Genomic DNA, 14,170 nt, shown 5'->3' on the forward strand with positions numbered 1-14,170 from the left:
TGCTCTAAATGTGCAGTTTTTCTCATTAATTTTCTTAGATATGCCAATTAAAAGCTCTTTTTTTTTTTTTTTTTTTTTTTTTTTTTTTTTTTTTAAAGCTTCATAACACTGGAGGGAAAGGGAGAGGAAAGAAAGAAACCTTTTTCTTTGTTTGGACTATTTGGCAGGGCTAAAGCACAACTGTCTGCTTTGGCTTCTTAAATCACATATCACATCTGTAAAAACATAGTGGCAAAAGGAGGAAAAAATAATCTGCAATGCTTTCCTGGTGGTTTCTGTGAGGCTTTCATGTAACCAATACATTTTCATCAATTATGCATTTAGGTCACAGGAAGACTTGGAAGAAGGAATTCCTTTGCCATTTCAAAGTTGCTGTCAGGAAGAAAATATAGCCAAGCTGATGGAGCTAAAAGAAATGCAGTTTTGTTCTTCTGTCCTGCCATTTTTCTTCTCCGCTTTCTTTACCATCATTCCTATTTGAATAAACATTTCCCCTGGCATAGCAAAATCTACGCAGGGAATGCACAGAGGCCCTTAGAGCATGGAAATCTCTTATTTCGCAATGGCAATTCTAAAACATACATAAACACCATTAGAGAAGTGAGTAAAAGGCCTTCCTTGTGAAGCATTTGGTCAAATCTAGAAGAGAGCATAGCCTCCTTGGTGGGCAGCATTACCATATGTAACCTTTAGGTTTCTGTGCAATTTACAACCCCAAGTTAGGTGCTTAAATATCCTTTTAAAATTATAATGAGAATTAAGTGCAGAGGAAGGGTTTCACTGTGGCCACTACACAGAACAGGCAAAAGCTGATGTTAGCTATTGAAAAATACCAGATAAGACCTTAAAATCTCACCTATTCCCTGTATTGGGCATCACAGGAATCTCCTGTCCCTTGGGATTATATGCTTGAGCAAAGTCTCAGAGAACTTGCTCACTTTTTTCTTGTGAAAAATGTCTGAGAACTTGTGGAAGTGCTTCTGGTGCTGTGGCATACATCTTAAATGCACTGAGAGCATCAAGCAGGGAGCAGAAAATGAGGGTTCAGGCCTTTCCACTCCCTACACTTCTTTTCAGGAGGCTGACACCACCCCCAATCCCCCAGCACAACAAACATGGGAAAGGCGGGAGGGAGACAAGAGATATTACTGCAGTTAGTAGGAGAAGAAAGCTCTGCATTCCCACCCCTCCTCCCAACTCTGCTTATGTATTTTACTTACTTTTCTTAAGTGCACAATATATTACCAGGCTTGGGAACAAGGACAGAACTGAAGTCTCCCACCTATGAAGTAAAAGCCAGAGCAATGAGGCTAGAGAGTTTCCTTTTGCATCCTGTGGCCCAGCTCCAGCAAAAAAGGCAGAGACTGCTTTCCTCTCCCCTCTTTCCTAGCTTGAAGGTCAGGGCAGCCACTTGAGAGATGAGGCTGTAGCTGCTCATAGCTCCAGGCTGAGGAGGATCTTGTGGCCAGGTGATGCTCTTCTGGTGCATCACTTCTTCCTTGGGTCATATACCTGGAAGTAATTAGGTTGTGACATTCAGCAATGCCAGAGCACCAGCTGAGGCTGGGGAGAGGCCAGGTTTGTGAGCCCCAAAAGGCGGGAGGTGGATGCCTGAAGGCTGGCTTGTCTAAGATAGACCAAGTTCTCCCATTTGCTGGAGATTGTCTCCAAAAGCTTAGGGAGTCATGGCAAAGTGCAGCACGCTTGTTTGGAGATCTGTAGCTGGCTCTGAAAGATATGGGTCCTGAATAAAAGGCAGCACAATGCTTGGGCTAGTAACAGCCCTCCCTCCTAGGAAAGGTGGAGTGAAGATTAGCAGAGAGTAAGTGTTGTACCTCCAGAGCAATACGCCGGGACCAGGGTTAGTGTCTTGGCATGACACGTATTGCCCTGTACCAGCTTGTTTGGATCAGCACAGCTGGCAGCAAGTAAATCAATTCCTACTGACTCTGAGGGTTCTGAGAGAGTTGACGGAGATTTTGTGAAACCTCACTTGAACTTTTTATGGACCAAAGCTGCTTGGGTACCTTTACATCCCTGGACTGAGGTCTCACTCTTCAGTAAGAGTGAAATACAGAGTATGCCTCTTTAATCCAGAGCAATTTTTATTCCGTTGATTTCATTTTGGAAGCAAAAGAGCTAAGAACTACTTCAAAGGTTAAAATTAGCATATTTGTACTATATATATACACAATCATTTAGGATATTTAAATTGATTCTTAAAATAGTGTCCCCAGTAAGCAGAAAAAGATCTCCTAACTGGCTTAAAAGAAAAAATGTTGAATTCTACTATAATTAAGGTTACACATGCAAAAGTTAGCAGTTTGCTTATGTTTATGAAATAAATCTGTCCTGTGAGACAAGGCATTTGAAGGGAGGGCTCTTTTATTCCTTCCTCTTGGAGATGTTCTACTTTCCTTGAATACTAAATATGTGTTTCACAGGATAAGAGTGGCTTTCTGGAACAACCTCTAGGACTTTTACATAAGGCCTGTGGTTCTGCTGCTTCACAGCTTTCTCTAGTAAACTGTTAATTATTTACTCAATGTTGACCAGCGAGAATATCAAAAATTAAAATTCTATTTGATATCATCTGCTAGTCCTGATATTCTTCTGAGGATGACTCCTTAATCACTGGGCTGCTGACTAGCATTAAAAAATTAAAATGACATTTCTGAGAGTAAAAGTCTTCACTTACTTTATTTTTCTTGTAAATACAATGACGTGGATCATGTTGAATGAAAGAAAATCTTTTTGTGATATTTTTGTGAGGAAAAGAATTCAAAAATATTGTAGTCTCTCCCAACCCAAGAATTGCTTAGGTGAAAGCATTAGTCATTTCTACAGCCCCTCTTAACCCCTTGTGGGCACTTAGACTCGGTTCTTACCATTTCTTCCAAGGCTGTGTCTTACTAAATTGAGGGAATAAAATCTTGTCCTTTGTTAGGGTAAGTACTAAACCATCCATCCACTTTTTAACAGGCCTAACATTTACAGCCTGTTTATGAAAGAGAAGAAGAATCAGTCTTTGAAATTCCTGCTGACAAATTTTGCAGCAGTGGAAGTATTAGCTTTGCTCTTCTAATCAATTCCTAGTTGAAATGGTTCTGGTTTACTTTGCTCTAATCCCTGTTTACTTCCTGTTTTCCAGCACTGCTTTCAACTAGAAGTTACCTTTTACCCTAAAACAGTATTTTTTCTATTTCTGTGCAATAGTATATGTTCAAGTGTGCTAAGTGCTTTTAAGCCATAGACTGGCAGGTGTTATATAAATATTTATCTTTGTTATGATTGCTTAAAGCAGAAGGCTTAGAGGTATATAAAAGAAAAAAAATTAAGTAGCCCCACCTTCTGCCCTTGGTTTTCACATCTATTACATAATCAATTCAGCGAGAGAAATCCCTCACAGAAAGAAAACATTCAAACTGCCTTGCAGCACAAAGCAAGGATCATTTTAATATGTGCTAAACTCCCAGGTTTACAGTCACAGTTGATTCAGTTTTGAAATGACCCACAAAACTGTTTATCCCAGACAAATGCAACTGAATAGTTTCATAACAACAAAAAAACTTTTTATATTATCTTCTTTGCAATCAACCCAGACTATTTTTTTGCTTTCAGTGAAGTGGAGTTTATTCAGAATATTCCAGCTAGTGGGATGGTGGAAATGGGAGGGATCTCTTTCTTTGGGGAAAAAGACTATGTGGCACTCAGCAGAATGTGTGTTTGCTGGACCGTTCTTGTGCTATTGTTCCAGGACCATTGAGGTTTACTTAAAAATCCAAGAGCTTCAGAGAGGCCAGGTGCCTTATATTATGTGCTTGAGTGTTCCTTCCTGACCAAGTTGCTTTTCCCATTAGAGTTTTGTCCCATTCTCCATTTGAGGTTTGTTTCCTGTTCCTTTTCATTTCACCTTAGCTTTTCATGCAATGATATCCAAATAGAGAGAGACAGGCATTGCCATGGTTTTCACTCTAAAACTGAACTTCCTGACTTTTATGGTTTATAATCAATCCCATAATGTCCTGTGATTTCTATGTATGAGTGGCAAGAAGTAAAAAGGGAGTTTATTTTGCCTGTATGCAGACAGGCCAAATTTCACACATTAGGAGCAGCAACTAATCACCCACAACATTTCCTAAAGTTCATAGTGCTGGCAGACAGCTGTTTTCATTCTGATATGATGGTTTCTTTGCAGACTCCTGCTGCCAGCAGCGTCTCAACCACTTTACTAGTGCTCCATGCACTGCACATCCTGAGCTACTGCCTTTAAAACTCCTTCCTACTTTATACACACAAAGGCAAACTAGACTGCCAACAAATACTAAGGAGACAGAGATATCATTACTATAGCCATCTGCGGTACCAAAAGGAAATTTCAGTTACCAACACCTAGAAATAAAAGAAGAAAATGATACATGTACACATGCTTTTAACCTCACTTTTTGATTTTTTTCTTCTCCTTTTAAATCTTGGCCCCTGAAGCAGTTAAAATACATTAATTATACTGTTTATGATATAGGAGTTAAAAAAAAAAAAAGTTACATGCAGTCTTTGAAAGTTAACCAATGTTACTGTAAATGCATATATCCCACATATGCTGTAAATGTATAGAAGTTTGGACCTTGCCTAAGTAGTCATTGATAGCAATATTTAACAGCTCTTTAGTATTTTTTATTAATGTGGCGCTTAAGGGACTGGGGAAAGCATTCATCTGAACTCTGCGATGTTGGCTACACAGCTTTGTCTGTAATCTCCTATCTGCAGACTTGTTCCAATGCTTCTTATCTTCAGAGACTTCAAGAGTATGTTCTTGAAGCCAAGAATATACCCCAATGTCAGCCAACAGTCCAAGTATTTGACTTTACACAGACCTAGTGCTGGAAGACCAGCATCTATGCCATGGATAGCACGAGGCTGAGTTCACAAAATACTGGTGTGAAGCACCCAGAAATGTCTCCTTTAGCTGGTTCAGCCTGATGATTAGCAGCCAGAAGATTAAAATCTTCTAAGAATGAAACATGGGAAAACCTCAACAAATTCTGCAGATCTCTGAACCACCATCAATTGTTAAATACAGGAGATGAAACAAGTGGATTGGGGGAAGGGCAAGAGTTTCCTTTAATCCATCCCTTAAACGAATATTTATGATCTCTGAGTAATGAGGTATTAAAATACGAACATTTGAAGTATATTCACGTCCTGTCGCTCCACTGATACACACATTTGTAATTATGCATATTTGTTCAGTACAGTCATGCTGTTTTTAACTTCCATCTAATTATTATTTATATGATTGTAGTTCCTAGGAGCTCAGTCACAGACCAGAAGGCTACTGCACTAAATGTAGAAGATGTGAAAAAATGTCTTGAAAAAAAAGGTTATAGGAGATCTGCCCATTAACTTCAGTGTTGTTTTTCCAGTTGGTTTTATCATGCTCCTAATTAATCTGCTACACATAAAGACAGTAGCAAATGTAATTTACTAAAAATCAACACAAAGAACAGATCTTAAACATGGCAGGATTTGCCATCTAAATCTCTATACTGCTCTGGCAGTATAATACAAGTAACATTTTTAAATTCTTTGAAAAAATTCAAGTATTTGTTAAAAACCTTACCAACACAGGTTCAGTCAGTAATAGGTGAAGGCAATATTTTATTTGTCTTTTATGTGAACAATTGTGCTTATATGAAAAAAAGAGCAAGTCCCTAACACAGAATTTAGAGTGAAATTCTATGAGGCCTCCACTATATAAGAGCTCAAACATGTAAGTTGTAATGGCCCTATCTTGTGTTACATCCGAGGCACGTAGATTTAAAGCAGCTGAAATAAATGAATAAATAATGCTGCTTTTTGAAAGTAGCTAATACACAAAAGAAAACGTTGTCCCAATAGACACCTAGGAACACTTCTCTCAAGCAGCAAAGAGCTGCTTGGCTCTTGCAGAGCTGCTGGGAGGGATTCTCAGAGCCTACTTAACCAGATGTCAGGAGATATCCTCTCTTCAGGTGACTTCTCCAATGACTCAAAGGCATTGCCATAGCTTCTGCCGTGCTCCTTTCCACAGTAACAATGCAGTTTTCCTGACTGGGGAATACCCACTGCCTCATCTGGAGAACAGCCTTTAGTCTCAGCAACACCTAGTGCAATGTAATGTTATTGTGGGAATGGGTTTGATAATTAAATGGGAGGGAGGGACAAAGGTATGTTATAGACATGTTTTAACCGCTAATTGCAAGGTACAGGGCAGCCTGGTAAGTACAGACAGGTGTTGGAAACCATTTTAATATCAGCTAGATCCCTGTTAAAATGTGTGAAATGTATTCATATGGGGAATGATGCCACGGTGGCTTGTTTTTGAACTCAGTCAGTATTAAGCAGAGCAGCACACCAGCCCCCAGTGGGACACAACCCCTCTGGTGACCCCAGAGAGTGTAGTCCCACCAGAGCGCTGCTGAGTGTGAGCCATCCCTGCTCCCCTCCTGCACTTCACTTTCAGCCAGTGGGTGGATTTCCTTCTGCCTTCAGCAAGGCAAACATCTCTAACAGTGCTCCTTACAAAATCCCTGGGGTCTGCCTCTGTTAGCTGTGTGCCTGAGGAAGGTCACTGGGGCCAGTGCCCCAGCGGTAGGAACGTGGGCTCAGAATTAAAGGCAAGAAGCAGTGGCAGCTGAGGCCCTCCTATGGCAGCACATAACAGCTTGTGTCCTATTGAGCAGCACAAAGCAGGACGGGTAACCCTCAAGAGGCAAGTATTTGCACCTAACCAGGGTGCCTGCACTCCTGGGACCCTCTGGCAATCAAAGAGACAGTAAGCTTCTCCTCTCAACTATCTGCTGGATGCAGGTGCCATTTCTGCACTGGCTATCTGAGGAGTTAACATCCCTTGTCTGGAAACATAAAGGTCTTAAAGGCCTTAAGTAGACGGTGTAAGTGACTCCCTCCTCTGCTCCACCTCATCATTGGGTTGGCAATTGGTGGCAATGCACGCACGTGAGAGGAGAACAAACCTTTATTTCTGGAAGAAGAACAAAAAAAAAAATGTTCTATTTTTCTTTTGAAGTACGCAGGATTACTGATTCATTTATTCATAGTACTTGGTTTTTAATCTGTCAGGGAATAATGACCCATTATTTTATACTTATGGGAAATGACACTTTCTAGTACCTGGTATTTGCAGCTGTCAAATTATATATGTCAGCATCTGTCATTCTGCAACGGTGCTTAACGAACGAGTTTTGCATATCCCAATGAGCTTCTACTAGAATGGAGAAAAATATTAACACCTTTTCTGGCAACTGGAGGGGCTGACTGCTTTTTTGGCACATTCATTTCAGTTCCATATAGTCTTATCATATACAGCCTGGACTGCACAGTCTCAATGGTTGTAACAGGCCCAATTAATAAACTAACATGAAGATTTCTGTCTGTAAACTGCAGAATGGAATATCTTCCTTTTCTAATTCAAAAGACTTAACGAAAATGAAAATAACATTAAAATGAAAGTATTGAATCTCTAACAGCATGAGCTGTCAATAAAAATTTAAAACCTTTAGGGCTTTTTCCAGTTAGTTTGAAGTAAAGGTGGTCCTATGTGGTCCTCAGGCCCTCTGTGAGGCTGTCTTGTCCAACTTGCACCCAAAACTTTCCAGAGGAAAAAGCAATGAATGACTCACCACACCACAAAAATGAGGGGGAAAGCAGTAAACAATCACATATTTACATTTTTAATTTTGCTGTCCTAAGAAACTAGGAAGTTATTCATTTATCACAAAGAAACCACCAAAATCCTATCCTATAGAAGTATGGCAATGCAGTGTCTATCAAATATCTCTACAGACTTTGTGTCTTTAACTCTGAACAGCTTCATCACTTCCAAAGATATCATGTCCAATTTATAGCTGATCCATACGCAGAGACAAGACACTTCCTTGGTAGATATTCTTTACAGAAGGTCACAGAAAGAACCTTTTCCTTTTTTTTTGACACAAGTTCTTCATCTTTGTCTATATTGAAAACTGGTATCTTTTTTATAACAAATTATCTGCTGCAAAATACAACAGTTTACCTAGGCATTATTTAACAATGTCAAGTGGGCAAGCACATCATTAGCACACAGGAACAACTTTGCTTATAAGGCTCATTGCATCATTGTGATTTATGTAGACTGAAAAGGACAGAAGACAGACAAGTCAGCAAGAAATAGGTGATGGTGCTTCAGGCAGGAAGCTATTGTTCCTCCACTCAGAGGCTTATTAGTTGTCTTTTTTGTTGTTGTTGTTTTGTTTTTTAATATAAGAAAGAGTCCCATAGCAACTCATATTCTTCACTAATGAGCTTTCCAAGATTGCCAGGGCTTCCGGACTCTTGACGCAGTCCATTGGAAGGACCCTGGACCTATCTTAGAGACACAGATCCATCCTCAGGCTAGAAACTTTGAAAGGGGCAACATACAGGACTTTGTTCTAGTCCCTTTGCTGCAGAGTGAGCCATAACCTGACCCCTTGATTTTAGGGAGGACAACTGTGGTATATTAAAACTGTATTTTTTAGTATTGGGTTCTGTGTGTTCTAACATGATGTGTTAACCTATCTCACTGGAAATTCAATGGGAAAGTGTTACTTCTTCAAGTGAGTCATGCAGAGGAAAATTCATGCTGAACTTATATGATCAGACACAGCTGCTCCTTGTATCAGTTATAAAAACTAAGTATTTCAGAATCAGAGTTTATATTTTAAAGATGATCCTGTTTCTGGGTTCGCCTACCTCTGACGCATGGCGGTTGCCAAATCCCTGTACACTCTAAATACTTCACAAATCTGTGAGCCTATGTGTTTCCCATGGCTGAATGAGGAGCTAGCAAGAAGTAGAAACAATCTGCCAGGGGTCTTTTTCCACGTTGTTTCTTGCTTAGACCTACTTTTCTACAGTTCAAATAGGCACCAAAAAGTAATGCAAGTTGCTGAATCTTTGCTTATACTGAACAGAAACTCATATTGGCACAGTTGAGTCCTGGAGAGTACACAAAGCTTTCTGCTGATGAAACTGGTGGATGACGCTTACAGGTAAGAAAAATCCATGCACTACAGACCCTACAGACCCTATGTACAGACAGCTGGGACCTGAAGGACAAGGGCAGTGGGACTCATCATTCTGAATAAAGTTCTAGAAACTAAGGCTGACTCCTAGGTCCAATTTATTCATACCCAAATATCTGTATTGTTACACAATATATTTAATCACAGAAATCATTTAAGTTGTTCACTTGGTCATACCATTTTAATAACTGAGCAGAAAATCAGCCTAAATATCTTTCTTTCCCCATAGTATTACGTATGAAACAATATATGTCAATGAGCTAATAGTCAAAGTGGAAAGCCAAGCTGAAGATATAGCTATACTACAAAGGAAAATAAATCAGTGATGTCATGAGTTCACCAAGCACTGCTGTTATAAAAGAAAATGATCTTCTGAAATTCCCCTTTCATAGTTCCTCTGCGCAAATTGGTTATCAGATTCAAAGTGAATATATGAAATTAATTTATTCCCCAAAAGTCAAGTTTTCAGCAAAACTGCTATTCTTAAATAACACTTCTTGATCTGCTTAAAGCTTCCTAGAATTGTCTGATACACCCTAGTAGCAGTGACTCCAGTTACTTGTTTTGGAGGCTGACCTACAAAAAGTTTTTTCCCAAACCCTACATTTATGCTTGTATTGACAATAAAAAGTACCAGTATTCACTGTGACTGGAACATATCTTAACAATATTTCAGCTGTCAGCCAGGTGATTAATCTGACTATACAGGTTTCTACACTGTAGATGTCTTCTACATCTGAACTAATCACCTTTGGCTTCCTCTGTATGGAAAGGAATAGAGCATTGCAGCACAACCCATCTCATCCTGAAGTCAGCAGCTAAAATACATATCCAGTGAATCTCACCACCTATATAATTCTTTCTGTTAATGAAGGAAGAAAACATGGAGTAACAAGATGAGCTGTAAGCATCTGCAGGGCAGAAATCTAAAGTTAAGTGAGATGAATTTCCATCATCAGAAAATATTAAGATTAATGTGAATCAGGTTGCATTCAGATTTATGGTGATCAGCTTAGTACTTCCATGGAGTATTCGCTGCTCCTTTCTATCAAATACCTTATGCAGTAGGGACTATTTGAGCTGTGTGTTTAATGGGGAATAACAGAGTTTGCTAGATCAATAAAAAGAAGTAACAAGAAAGCTCAACAACAAAAATGAGGGGGTGGAAAGTTGAGCTCAGTTGGCAAAGGCTCAAATTAAAGCCCTTCAGTGAAATCACTGATAGTAACCCATGAAATTAGAACCACTGACCTGAAGCACTGCATCACAACATTTTATCCTTCTAAAGTGCTTAAAGACAGTCTTTCCAGTTTTAACTATTTGGACATTAATTCATCTTATTTTAGTGTACTCACAAAACCTTATTCAGTTGGACAAATCACCGAAGTAGAATATAAACCAACAGTGAACTAATGTAGTTTGTGTGGCATTAAAGAACATGCATGATAAATTTTGGGTTTTAAATACAATAAATCAGTCATTTAAATTTAATATAAGCTGCATAATTTCATTCTGCTTCATTAGCCTATATAAACACAATAAAATCTGTCAAATGCAAACAAAGGGCCTCCTAGAGGTGATATTTTAATTGTAATAAAACTGTCATCTAGATTAAGAGGCCAGCTGAACAATTCATTTCTTCATAGAAGTTAATGCTATTCTAGAAAATGAGCATTAAGTTTAATTTCTCCTGATGCGCTGATGCTTGGGAAACAAGAACTTTGTTTCTGCTCTGTACGGCAAGCAATCTGCGCCATGGCCCTAGCATTGCATCAGAAGAAAAAGGGAAAAAACTCCAAGGGCTAGGTTGCAGCATGAAGCTCTGCCTCTGTTGCCTCCTTCGGACCATTGCCTTTAAAACCAGTGGGAGTTTAGCCTAGAGACAGGATTCAAGGTAAGGCCGCCGTGGCTAGCCAAACATCCTCCAACATGCTTTTGTCAGGTAGGAAGAGGGGGATTTCCCTGATGCCCTCTGCGTGGCCCAGGGGGCCACTGATGCATGCCCACCCTCCCCTGGCAGGTTGCATCCCACAGGAATCCCTGAGCCATTCCCCCACCCTGGGCGGGGGGTGTGTGGAAATTACCACTCAGTAACTCACACTTGATGACAAAATTGTACCTGTATTTCCTTCCTGTTGCCAATAGGAAGAAGTATATTGTTTTTTTTTTTTGTTTTTTTTTTTTGGTTTTCCCCTTAAAATGTTAATACAACTCATAGCTTATTTTAGCAGGCTGAGGAGCAAAATACTCAGATCTTCCACTGATTGGCTTTAATTGCTTGACTAGATGTCTATGAAATATTCACAAGTGACATAATCTAATTCCAGCTGGGACAGCCGACTATCAGAAGCTAATTTTGCTGGCTTTACCTCCCCCTCCCCTCTCTTTTCCGTATATGCTCGTGCTGCTCTTCCGTAATTTATTCCTTCACCTGAGACCCTGTGTAGCCTATACAGAGAACAAAAGCAGTGAGGGCCTCTTCCATCAGCCTGTTGTGAAAACACTAATGTGCACTGACAGGAAAAATCATCTTTCACAGTAAAGGGTTATGTGCAATTGTTTACCTTATCCTTTGAATTTTAATCCATAAACCTCTTCCTCCCTAAAAATAGAGCTCCATACTTTCTGAGACAACCATTTAGCAGCCAGACAGAAAAAGCCTTCAATGTGCCTTTGACTCTGATTTCTTAATATCACATTTTAAAAAGAAACATCTCAGTAGCTCCTCTAAGTGACATAAACAATACAAACCTTTAACAGGGGTCAAGAGGCATCTTAATTTTTTCACCAAAGAAGAAAAACTGCCAGGGATTTTATGGATGTATTTACATTTCTTCATGAACTACTTCTTAAAACTGTGTCAGTCCCTCAGATATCTTCAGCCCTGTCTGAGTATCTCTGCTGTATGCAGGGGCCAGCAGCTGCTCTTCTGGTTGACTAGTTGGGCACCTGTTCCTGCCAAAGCCATTAGTCAAAGTCTTCATAGCTGAGAAGGAACAGTTACGGCTTTAATTTTTGAAGGCTGTGATTTCTAACACTGAAACAGTCCCATAATTTCTTCAGAGTCCCTCCTGCATCCTCCCCTAAGCCTACACACTTGGTCTCTGGCTACAGGTTGGGGCTTGGGGCAGAAATACCTCCCAGAGGACCCACAGCTGCCCTGGAACCAGCACTGCTCCCTGTGTTTGGGGAGCTGGGAGGGGGTCTTTGCAAAATTGTGTGTGGAGCAGGTTAGACACATCCTGATGATGGCTGCTGTCCTCCAGTGTCTTCCTTCCATCCCTCAGTGCAGAGCCCTCCCTGACAGGTACTGGGTCTTGGAGCAGAGAGATCATCCCTCTTCCTATGACTCAGCTGGGCATTTTTAACAGGAGAAATGTCTTGGATCAAACCCAGTTCGAGAATATAAAGTTCCGTATTTGCCTTAGTAGCAAAACTAGTAAAGAAGTCTTTTACACATGTAAGATGTTTAATGAATCCAAACCAAACCATTTCCATGTCCCTTTGAATTTCATTGTTACGGATTTCTTGGCCCCCAGAGGACTCTCTGGTCTTCAGAAGTGAAAGACCAGTGTATTAAAATAAATATCTTGAGGGGTTACCACCAGATTGCTGGATATCACCCTTGTTTTGCAGATGAAGGGAGGGTAAACACAGTTTGTTTGTGCAAAGAAAAAAAAAAAAAAATAAAGAGGAAAAAAGCCGTAAGAGTCAATTTTAACGAGCTCAAGATGATGCGTCTCTGTTCCTGAGGAGCGCAGCCAGGCGGGAGGGAGAGGAGGAGAGCTGCCCACCGCAGCGTGCCGTCGCACCGGGCCCCGCACGCCCCCCCGGGATCGCCTCCTCGTAACCCGCCTCCGCTCACTTCTTCACTCAGCACCCTCAGCTGGGCTGGCAGGGTGGAATGGGGGGCTCGGGGGTCCCTCCCGCCTCCACGGCCCTGCTCCTCCGGCAGGCACCAGAGCTGCTCCCGCACCGCCGTGGTCACAGCCCCCACCGTTCCCAAATGTGTAAGTGTTTATGGAACCCAGGCTAAACCTGTAACCCATTACAGATAATTTCAGCCTCCAGTGAAAACGTAAAGGTTGTCTCTAAACTGGCTGCACCCCAGCTCCAGCTGGGAGTGGGGCGCAGGAGCACGCAATGGTCCATGCCCCTTTCTCCCCCGGCCTGGCCGTCTGCCTGCAGACACAGAGCCCCAGAGCCGAGATACCTCCAAACAGCTCTTTGTGTAGCCCCGGGGTGCATCTGCACAGAAAAGTCCAGCAGAGCCCAAGGCCCCCCTGTTTTGAGGCAGCTGAGCCCCTGAAACCAGCCTGGATCCAAAAAGCCTATGAAATGCTGTGCCTGACATAGTCCACCTTTCCATGCTTTAGTAAGGGAGTTTGTTTTTAGCTAGCCACTTCAGACAGGAACCTGTATAAACACAGTCCTGTACAAATATATATAGGCTGTGCAAATATTAGGATATTATCCATGCAAACAACTGTATCATTTAGTTCTTTTCAAAGTCAAAGGTCCCCAGAACAAACATTGATAATTGCCTATGTAAGAGCATGATGTCATTTTCCAGTTGAATTTAAAGACTGTAATGAGCAGTGGCAAAACTTAGCTTGCAAAGATCTGGTTTTGAAATGTATCGTCACAGAGGCTGTCAAATTGCTGTCATTTTATATGGAGCTGATAGTGGTTTACTACAATAGAATAGAGATCAATACAATCATCTAATATCTTCGGACTTTATGAGGGTATGATCAGCTGAAATCAGTTGTTTTAAGTCATTCATAAAAAGTCTCTAATTGGAAAACATTTTTCCCTTTCTTTGTGCTGCCTTTTGTTTTCCTGGAGTTTAAAATTGCCCTGTTTGTATGCGCCTTTCAACCAGCAAGAGAGAGATTAAATAATTTCTGCACCTTTTTATAACAGGAGGTAGTACTGAAAATAAATGCAGTTATAAATCCATCATAAGGGTTTTAAGTTTGTTGCAGCAAGTTCTTCCTAAAATAGCTGTGAGTCATTCGTGCTCCCTTTGGCATATCACAACTTTTACCCATTGGGAATCTTCAAAC

This window comes from Tyto alba, unplaced genomic scaffold (assembly GCF_018691265.1).
Source record: "Tyto alba isolate M040663 unplaced genomic scaffold, T.alba_DEE_v4.0 Super-Scaffold_14, whole genome shotgun sequence".
Taxonomy (NCBI): Eukaryota; Metazoa; Chordata; class Aves; order Strigiformes; family Tytonidae; genus Tyto; species Tyto alba.